This window comes from Triticum aestivum, chromosome 4D (genome assembly GCF_018294505.1).
Source record: "Triticum aestivum cultivar Chinese Spring chromosome 4D, IWGSC CS RefSeq v2.1, whole genome shotgun sequence".
NCBI classification, from domain to species: domain Eukaryota; kingdom Viridiplantae; phylum Streptophyta; class Magnoliopsida; order Poales; family Poaceae; genus Triticum; species Triticum aestivum.
In genome coordinates, this window is record NC_057805.1 from 207,613,922 (window position 1) to 207,624,356 (window position 10,435).

The 10,435-nt window shown below is 41.0% G+C and overlaps 1 long non-coding RNA gene across 1 annotated transcript in view; it reads right to left on the bottom strand.

The window, feature by feature from the left end:
* The window catches only part of LOC123099845 (uncharacterized), an 11,180-nt gene extending 6,170 nt beyond the window's left edge, over positions 1–5,010 (bottom strand). The window contains exon 1 of the long non-coding RNA XR_006448251.1: positions 4,885–5,010. This is a non-coding gene — a long non-coding RNA (uncharacterized lncRNA). The remainder of the gene's footprint in view (positions 1–4,884) is intronic.
* Between the last annotated feature and the right edge of the window lie 5,425 nt (positions 5,011–10,435).

The window sequence follows — 10,435 nt, forward strand, 5'->3', positions numbered from 1 at the left end:
CCAACAACACTCACTATTCATCTAGAGGCAGCATCGATCGGCTTCAGTTAGCAACAGTAGCGAAGGAATCAATCGGGTTCAGTTAACAGCAAGGGATCGATCGATCGCTCGGGTTCAGTAACGCATAGCCTCCAGTGCAATCGCTCGGGTTCAGTTAGAGCCCAACGCCTCGCACACATGCACATACGTATGAGAGAAACGCGCATCGCTCGGCCCCCGACCACCCACCATAACCGGGAACTCCCCTGATATTTTCCTCGCCCTCGCTTCTACCGGGGCTTTTTCCGTCATGGACGGCCCAAAGAATGTCATGCAGCTGCGTCTCCGGCCCGCCCAGGACGAAAAGCCCATTTTCTGTCATGATTTTTTGTCATAGAAGTAGGAGCCCACCACATATATGATGATACCGGGTTTTGTCACAATTATTGTCGTAGAAGTGTCATAAGCATGACAGGAAAAAAATTCATTTGGCCCAAAATGTCACGGATGTGTCTTTTTTTTGTAGTGTCAATTTTGGATCAATTCGGGATTTTTCTTGGGAAGTTTCGGGAAGAAATGGGAATGGAATAATATAGATTCATACAGAGGAAAAGGTTCTCTATTGATGCAAACGTTGTACTTAGAGGATAGGGATAGAGGAAGAGGGAAAATCAAAATGAAATAAATAAAGAATAAAGCCAAAAAAATAAGTCGAAGATAGAAGAGCCCAGATTCCAAATGAAGAAATGGAAACTCGAAAAGGATCCTTCTGATTCTCAAAGAATGAGGGGCAAGGGGATTGATACCGAGAAAGATTTCTTCTTATTATAAGACGTGATTTGATCTGCATATGTTTGGTAGAAGAACAATCTTCTCCTTTAATCGTATCATAAATGGAAAGTGTTCAATTAGAACATGAAAACGTGACAAATTGGTCTTAGTTAGTCTTTAGGATGGAGTGGAAGAAGGGCGGAGACTCTCAAACGAGGAAAAGGATCCCTTGAGAAAGAATTGACCGAGGAGTCGTATGAGGTGAAAATCGCATGCACGGTTCTTTAAAGGGACAATAAGGGTGACTTATCCGTCGACTTTTCCACTATCAACCCCAAAAAACCCAACTCTACCTTACGTAAAGTTGGCAAAGTGCGATTAACCTCTGGATTTTAAATCACTACTTATATACCTGGTATTGGCCATAATTTACAAGAACATTTGTAGTATTAGTAAGAGGAGGAAGGGTTAAGGATTTACCCGGTGTGAGATATCGCATTATTCGAGGAACCCTAGATGCTGTCGCAGTAAAGAATCGTCAACCAGGGCGTTCTAGTGCGTTGTAGATTCTTATCCAAGACTTGTATCATTTGATGATGCCATGTGAATCGCTAGGAACATGTGAAGTGTATGGCTAACCGAACAACGAAAGTTTTGTAAGGGGACTAGAGCAGGCTACCATGAGACAAAAGATCCTCTTTCTAAAGAGATTCAATTCGGAACTCTTATATGTCCAAGGTCAATATGGAAATTCTTTCAGCGGTTTTCCCATACTTTGTCCATGTCAACAAGCAATTCAAAATACCTCGAGTTTTTTAGAATAGGTCCGAGTCAAATAGCAATGTTTCAAAGCACTTCTTTTTCGATTACACTATTTTGAACCTAAGGACTCGATCATATGGATATGGAAAATATAAGATTTCCGATCCTAGTGGGAAAAGGAGGGAAACAGGTACTCAATTTAAAGTGAGTAAATAGAATTCCATACTCGATCCCATAGATCCCTATAGAATTCTGTGGAAAGCCGTATTCGATGAAAGTCGTATGTACGGCTTGGAGGGAGATCTTTCCAATCCTTCGAGATCCACCTTACAATATGGGGTCAAAAAGCCAAACAAATAAGTGATTTTCGCCCTTATAAAAATAAAACGGATTCTTGAACCTCTTTCATACTCATGTCACATCGAGGTACTGCAGAAAAAAGAACTGCAAAATCCGATCCAATTTTTCGTAATCAATTAGTTAACATGGTGGTTAACCGTATTATGAAAGACGGAAAAAAATCATTGTCTTGTCAAATTCTCTATCGAGCCGTGAAAAAGATTCAACAAAAGACAGAAACAAATCCACTCTTGGTTTTACATCAAGCAATACGTAGAGTAACTCCCAATATAGCAGTAAAAAGAAGGCATAATAAAAAAGGATCGACGCGGAAAGTTCCGATTGAAATAGGATCTCAACAAGGAAGAGCACTTGCCATTCGTTGGTTATTAGAAGCATCCCAAAAGCATCCGGGCCGAAATATGGCTTTCAAATTAAGTTCCGAATTAGTAGATGCTGCCAAAGGGAGTGGGGGTGGCATACGCAAAAAGTAAGCGACTCATAGAATGGCAGAGGAAAATAGAGCTCTTACACATTTTCGTTAATCCATGAACATAATCTATGTATGTAGACACATGGATCCATACACCTCGATCAGAAAAGAATCAATAGAAGGAGAATCGGATGATACCTTTCTGAAAACAAACAAAAAGGAAAAGAAAGAGAAAATAAAAATCATTATCAACTAAGCCCTCTTGAGGGCTTGCTTAAGAATAAGAAAGAAGAATCTTATGGAAATAGCATGGAATAAGGTTTGACCTATTCATGGGGATTCCGTAAGTATCCCATTTCAAAAATCGAAACAATCAGAACTTTTCATAGATTGGATGCAGTTACTAATTCATGATCTGGCATGTACAGAATGAAAACTTCATTCTCGATTCTACGAGAATTTTTATGAAAGCGTTTCATTTGCTTCTCTTCAATGGAAGTTTCATTTTCCCAGAATGTATCCTAATTTTTGGCCTAATTCTTCTTCTAATGATCGATTCAACCTCTGATAAAAAAGATAGACCTTGGATCTATTTCATGTCTTCAACCAGTTTAGTAATAAGCATAACAACCCTATTGTTCCGATGGAGAGAAGAACCTATAATTAGCTTTTTGGGAAATTTCCAAACGGACAATTTCAACGAAATCTTTCAATTTCTCATTTTATTATGTTCAACTTTATGTATTCCTCTATCCGTAGAGTACATTAAATGTACAGAAATGGCTATAACAGAGTTTCTGTTATTCGTATTAACAGCTACTCTAGGGGGAATGTTTTTATGTGGTGCTAACGATTTAATAACTATTTTTGTAGCTCCAGAATGTTTCAGTTTATGTTCCTACCTATTGTGTGGATATACCAAGAGAGATCTACGGTCTAATGCGGCTACTATTAAATATTTACTCATGGGTTGGGCAAGCTCTTCTATTCTGGTTCATGGTTTCTCTTGGCTATATGGTTCATCTGGGTGGAGATCGATTTTCAAGAAATTGTAAACGGTCTTATCGATACACAAATGTATAACTCCCCAAAAATTTCAACTGCACTTATATCCATCACTGTAGGACTTGGGTTTCAGCTTTCCCTAGCCCCTTTTCATAATGGACTCCTGACGTCTATGAAGGAGTGTGGTTCGTTTGACAAATTCCTACCTCTATATCTATCTCTGAGATGTTTGGGTTTTGATAAACTCCATAAACATGTAGAAGAGAAATGTTATCCCCACTCCGACGAAGATAGAACTTTTACCAAAAGTTTATTGTCATCTTTTTGTTCAAATAACAATTTAGGTGAAGCAGGGTCCGGAACAATGAACCTCTTTATGATAAATAGATCCATTTTGCAAGTTCGTTATTACGGGTAGTTCCTACAAAGAATCAAACTAATGACGTATACAATGCTTGAATTATCGATGTACATGCTACATGGTGGGTTCTCATCCTTCAGAGACTACGAGTGTAATAGGAGCATCCGTTGACAAAAGGATCACCCTAAGATGATCATCTCATGGCTATTGGGAACGAATCAAATCAGGTCGTTCTATTTCTCAACCTTTCTCACTTGCTCCTACGGAACCAAGGTCGAAAGGATTGAAAAAGTCAGTCATTCACAACCACTGATGAAGGATTCCTCGAAAAGTTAAGGATTAGTAGCTCTTTTTCGAAATCGATTTTGAAAAAGAATGGATCTGGTCTTATACACACACGAGGAAGGTAATCAAAAAAGAGAGAAGACGAGTTCTTCTTTCTTTTATCACTTAGGAGCCGTGCAAGATGAAAGTCTCATGCACGGTTTTGCATGAGAGAAATAAGTGAGGAATCCTCTTTTCGAATCTGACTCCCTCACTCCAGTCGTTGCTTTTCTTTCTGTTACTTCGAAAGTAGCTGCTTCAGCTTCAGCCACGCGAATTCTCGATATTCCTTTTTATTTCTCATCAAATGAATGGCATCTTCTTCTTCAAATCGTAGCTATTCTTAGCATGATTTTGGGGAACCTCCTTGCTATTACTCAAACAAGCATGAAACATATGCTTGCATATTCGTCCATAGGGAAAATCGGATATGTTATTATTGGAATAATTGTTGGAGACTCACATGATGGATATGCAAGCATGATAACTTATATGTTGTTCTATATCTCCATGAATCTAAGAACTTTTGCTTGCATTGTATTATTTGGTCTATGTACCGGAACCGATAACATTCGAGATTATGCAGGATTATACACGAAAGATCCTTTTTTGGCTCTCTCTTTAGCCCTATGTCTCTTGTCCCTAGGAGGCCTTCCTCCACTAGCAGGTTTCTTCGGAAAACTCTATCTACTTTGGTGTGGATGGCAAGCAGGCCTATATTTCTTGGTTTCAGTGGGACTCCTTACGAGCGTTCGTTCTATCTACTATTATCTAAAAATAATCAAGTTATTAATGACTAGACGAAACCAAGAAATAACCCCTTATGTGCCAAATTATAGAAGATCCCCTTTAAGATCAAGCAATTCCATCGAATTGAGTATGACTGTATGTGTGATAGCATCAACTATACCAGGAATATCAATGAACCCCATGCTTGCAATTGCTCAGGATACCCTCTTTTAGCTGCTAGGTCTATTTCTTAGTTCAAGATCCCTCTTACTAACTGGAATAAAAGAATTAGTAGATCTGTTCCGCCCAAAATGGGAATATGTGCTAGGGTTATGAACTTATAATCATGGAATCGACTCGATCATCAGATTATAAGTTCATTCTATACCGAACTAGACCGTGCACATTCTTATTATGAGAAGGGGTCATTCGAGCCTATAAAAATAGGATACTCTGTTTACATAGAAATCCCTACGTCCTTACATTCTATTTAGGATTAGGAATAGGTGTAATCAGACCTGCTTTTGACATATCTATCCTATTCTTATTTGGGTAACATATGCGCCTCTTTGGGCTTCTATTGAATCGAGAAATTGGATTGTACATCTATCATCTTTTTGATTTTGATATCGATTTTGATACATATAAGGTGTCCTACGGATATTGCAAATCGAAGCTATTTGATGTCTGACTCAGGCCTATATGACTGATCAATCGAAATACTCCAAGACTCCACCTTTGTCATATATTCCATATATCACATTAGATAGATATCATATTCATGGAATACGATTCACTTTCAAGATGCCTTGATAGTGAAATGGTAGACACACGATACTCAAAATCTCGTGCTGAAAAGCGTGGAGGTTCGAGTCCTCTTCAAGGCATAATATGGAGAATGCTCATTCAATGAGCATTCCCCATAGAAGTATTCCAGAAATCTGGGCCTGACGCTCTCCTCTATCTTCTGAGGTCCTTAACCATCTCCCTGAGACAAGTAGACAGTAAAAGCCAAAATAGAATAAATATATATAGCATGAACGATCCTAAAAATCCCTCGAAGGAGATAATAAAGAACCCAAAGCAAATGCTATCCTAGTGCAAGGGTGGTCTTAAGAATCCAGAAGAGTTTGCTCAGAAGAGATAGATGTATACCAACCTTATTTTCTCAGGTGTAAAGACTTTTTTTACGTGACAGGAAAAAGTGACTACGAATTCCCCCTTTTGTTGGCGAATCCCTGTTTGTATCCTTTGAGCGCACGCCCATTAACTAGCGATCAAATCAAGGAAATCGATCAAACGATCCTAATACCGTGCCAGCCCAAATCATGATCTTCACCAACTTGGATTTAGTTCTCTCGCAAAAATCGCGAGTTGTAGAGATGAGAACCATGAAAAGCAAGATCCCGAATAAGAAAATAGAAACCGAGGAAGGAGAAACCACAAGAGTGAAGACCAGTAGAGTCTCGTCTTTTGTCATTCTTTGCTCCTTTTTCACTCAATGATTCCTTTGAACTTGCCGACCCAAATTTCTATATCTCTATTATATGTATGATATTTCTCTCTATATATAGAATATGATATCTAATATGACATCCGATTTGTCAAAGGGATTGGATTGGTGACTTACCCACTCAGTGACTTTGGCACTGGACGTTCCAAAAACGGGTACTATCAGATCGGGTGAATTAGAGAATAGACAGAGGTCCGTTGGCATTTCAGCCTTTCTTCTCCTTCCAGGGCCTATCCGAAAGAGAATCCAGTACCTCTTGGTCTTGCATATCAGAATAGGACGAACGAACCGGCCTCCGCGGATATCTTTGCTTCGGAACAAAACCCTGCAATCAAATAGACAATGGCGCCAAATTCTAGGATCGCAATTATGCTATTGAAAAGTCGTTCCTCTAGCAGTTTCGGTTTGAGCATTCCGTTCCCTTTTTCAAACTCCGCTTCTTTTCATATAGCAATCCCTGATCAAAGAGAGAACAATATCCATATCAAAACATTTCTAACAGATTCCTCATTTCAGACCGACGAAGTAATGTCACTCGACTATTATCAACCTGACTGCAATCTTTTTCTGTCGGTAAGGATTGCACCAGAGCACCTTCTACTTCTAATAGGCCATGAACTATAGATAGAGAAGAGTCATTCTGAGCGAGTACATAAGAAGCGATCCACTTTTTTTCATCGGTTCTAGGGGAAGACCAAAGATCTTGCACGACAGGTCTGCCAGAAAAACTCAAAAGAGAAAGAAGTATCGTTAATCTCTTCATGCTCGTTCCAAGTTCGAAGTACCTTTTGGACAAAGAAAAACCCGCTTCCTGACACGATTGCCTCTCTATTTTGTACAAGAGCCCCTCCTATCTGATAGGAAAGGGTCCCATGATCCCGAGCCGATCTTACCTTGGCTCGCAAACCCCAAGTTACTCTATTAAGAGCTAATCTAATTGTATTTTTTTTCTAGAATGGATTTCTGATGTGGAATACTAATGGATAGGGCTTTGTTGCTAAGTGCTACAAGATCTAGTGCACTTGAACTCGTGGTTATGGACCCGAATCCTTTAGTATGGAACATTGTATTTTCCAAGTAAAAACCCCTAGTATATGAAAGAATGAAAAGGTGTTGTCGTTCTTATGGAATAAGAAGCCCTCATACCTTAATGAAAGGAAAATCATAATTTTTTGTTAGGTATTTGACCAAATAGGATAGTCCAGTTCCTACGGAACCTATCACTAAAATACCCGACAGGGCTAATCAGAACGGAAAGGGTTTTCCATGAGATGGTAAGTGAAAACGATTAGTCCCACACGAGGTTTGGGAATAAGTGATTGTCTGATAATGAGCAAGGAATATACGTCTTTCTGCTAAAGAGGATCTATTAAACTCATAATTCATTAGATCTTTGTTATCAATGCCAACTAGGTATCATAAGTAAATGGATCCCGGTTGTTCAATCCTTTTATAACCAAGGTCATTCTTTGCTAAAGAGAAATGATCACTATGAGTCACACTCAATAGAATTGGATCCATTCCAAATAGCGAGAATTAGGATTCTTGATCCCTCTCAATCTCTCTTTCAATTCGAGGATCGAGAGAGGTGTTTTCATAGTCATCTCCGAATATTTGCCATCTCAGAATATTTTGGATTTCATTTTTCTATGATATGTCTTTCTATATGAAAACTAGTTATTTACGATGTATGATGATCCCTGTTAAGCATCCATGGCTGAATGGTTAAAGCGCCCAACTCATAATTGGTAAATTTGCGGGTTCAATTCCTACTGGATGCACACGTACGGGAACATTCCATAAGTCTATTGGAACTGGCTCTCTATCCATGGAATCTCATCCATCATCCATACATAACGAATTATTATCGATACTGGAACCCAGAGCATAGGAGGGAAAGTCGATTTATGGATGGAATCAAATACGCAATATTTACAAAAAAAGTCTTCGTTTATTGGGAAAGAATCTATATACTTTTAATGTCTAATCGGGATTCACTAAGACGGAAATAAAGCATTGGGTCGAACTCTTCTTTGGTGTTAAGGTGGTAGCTGTGAATACCCATCGACTACCTAGAAAAGGAAGAAGAATAGGACCTAGACCTATTCTGGGCCATACAATGCATTACAGACGTATGATCATTACTCTTCAACTGGGTTATTCTATTCCACTTCTAGATAGAGAAAAAACTAAAGGAGAATACTTAATAATATGACGAAACATTTATACGGAACACCTATCCCGAGCACATGCTAGGGAACCGTAGACAGGCAAGTGAAATCCAATTGACGAAATAATTTGATCCATGGACGGCACCGTTGTGGTAAAGGTCGTAATTCCAGAGGAATCATTACCGCAAGGCATAGATGGGGAGGTCATAAGCGCCTATACTGTAAAATAGATTTTCGATGGAATCAAAAAGACATATCTGGTAGAATCATAACCATAGAATATGACCCTGATCGAAATGCATACATTTGTCTCATACACTATGGGGATGGTGAGAAGAGATATATTTTACATCCCAGAGGGGCTATAATTGGAGATACTATTGTTTCTGGTACGAAAGTTCCTATATCAATGGGAAATGCCCTACCTTTGAGTGTGGTTTGAACTATTGATTTACGTAATTGGAAATAACCAATTAGGTTAACGACGAAACCTGGAAATCGATCATTGATCCAATTTGACTACCTCTACGGGATAGACCTCAACAGAAAACTGTTGAGTAACGACAGCAAGTGATTCAGTTCAGTAGTTCCTCATAGAAAATTATTGGCTCTAGGGATATGGTAATATGGAGAAGACACAATTGTTTGAAGCACACACAGAACCGGAAGCGCCCCTTGATACAAAGAGAGGAGAACGGGTTATGCACATTTAATTTGATGGTCAGAGGCAAATTGAAAGCTAAGCAGTGGTAATTAAGACCCTCGGGGGAAAATAGGGATGTCTCCTACGTTACCCATAATATGTGGAAGTATCCACGTAATTTCATAGAGTCATGCGATCTGAATGCTACATGAAGAACATAAGCCAGATGAAGGAACGCAGAGACCTAGGTTGTAGAAGATTATAACATGAGCGATTCGGCAAATTTCGATGCCTTTCCTATATATGCACCCATGTGGTACCACATCATATGATTTGTGACGCCCGCATAATTAAGCTACAGTAATTGCCGGCTAATGATGCCACGTCATCAGTTTTACTGATATTAAAACCGCGATGTTTCAAACCCACCCTTTATTCAAAATTCAAAATCAAGTCAAACTCAAAAGTTTTCAAATGTCTAAAATGAAATGTTCATCATGTGGCAAATTTTCATTTGTTAATATTCGTGGTGAACCAATATTTTTGCAAAGTGGTTTGATGCCCTAATCTAAATAAAACAGAAAGCTAAAAAAATAAATAAAAGGGAGGTAAAGGAGAGAGCCCTCCCTGGCCTACTAGAGCTGGCCCAGCCCAACCCCCACACGCGTGGTCGATCCCCTCCCCTCACTGTGCCTACGACCCCGTCGCTACAGGGGCAAGACCCCGCCAGATCACCTCGCCAGCGACGCCCCGAGGGGATAAGGCTGAGCCCCCTCAGCCTCATCAGCTTCCACCCCCTCCCCCACGCAGATATTTCCCTCTCTCCCTCTCTCACTCCCTCTCCCCCAGATCCCTTTCTCCCCCCCATCGACCGCGTTCGCCGTCGGCTACCTCGCCTCGCCGTGGACACCGTCCTCCCTGCGCCAAGCCCACGAGCCCACGAGCTCCATCTCGTCCTCCGCTCCTCCATCGAACCACGGGACCCGGAGCGCTCCACAACGCCGGCGACAGCATCGTCTTCCACCTTCGGACGCGCCGGAGCTCACCGTCGATCCGCGCCGCCCCGAGCACCTTGAGCCGTCCCCTGGCCTTCTCTACAATGGTCGTGAGCCCTTGATCCTCCTCCCTCTCTCCCCGGCCTCTCCTCGTAGCCGTAGCCATGCCACCACTACGCCATGCTCCGTCGTCCGCCATTATTGTCCGAGCGCTCGCACCCGAGCTCCTCCGCACGAACGGGAAGCACCAGCGTGCTTCTGGAGCTCCGTAGGGGCAGCCCAGCCCTTTTAGCTCGCCCGTTTCCTCGCTGCAACCGCCGCGCCCATGTGACCCGCACTCTGGCCATAGCCCAACTCGAAGCCGCCGTCGCTATCGCCCCGCTCCGGCCCTGCCACCACCGCCCATCGAC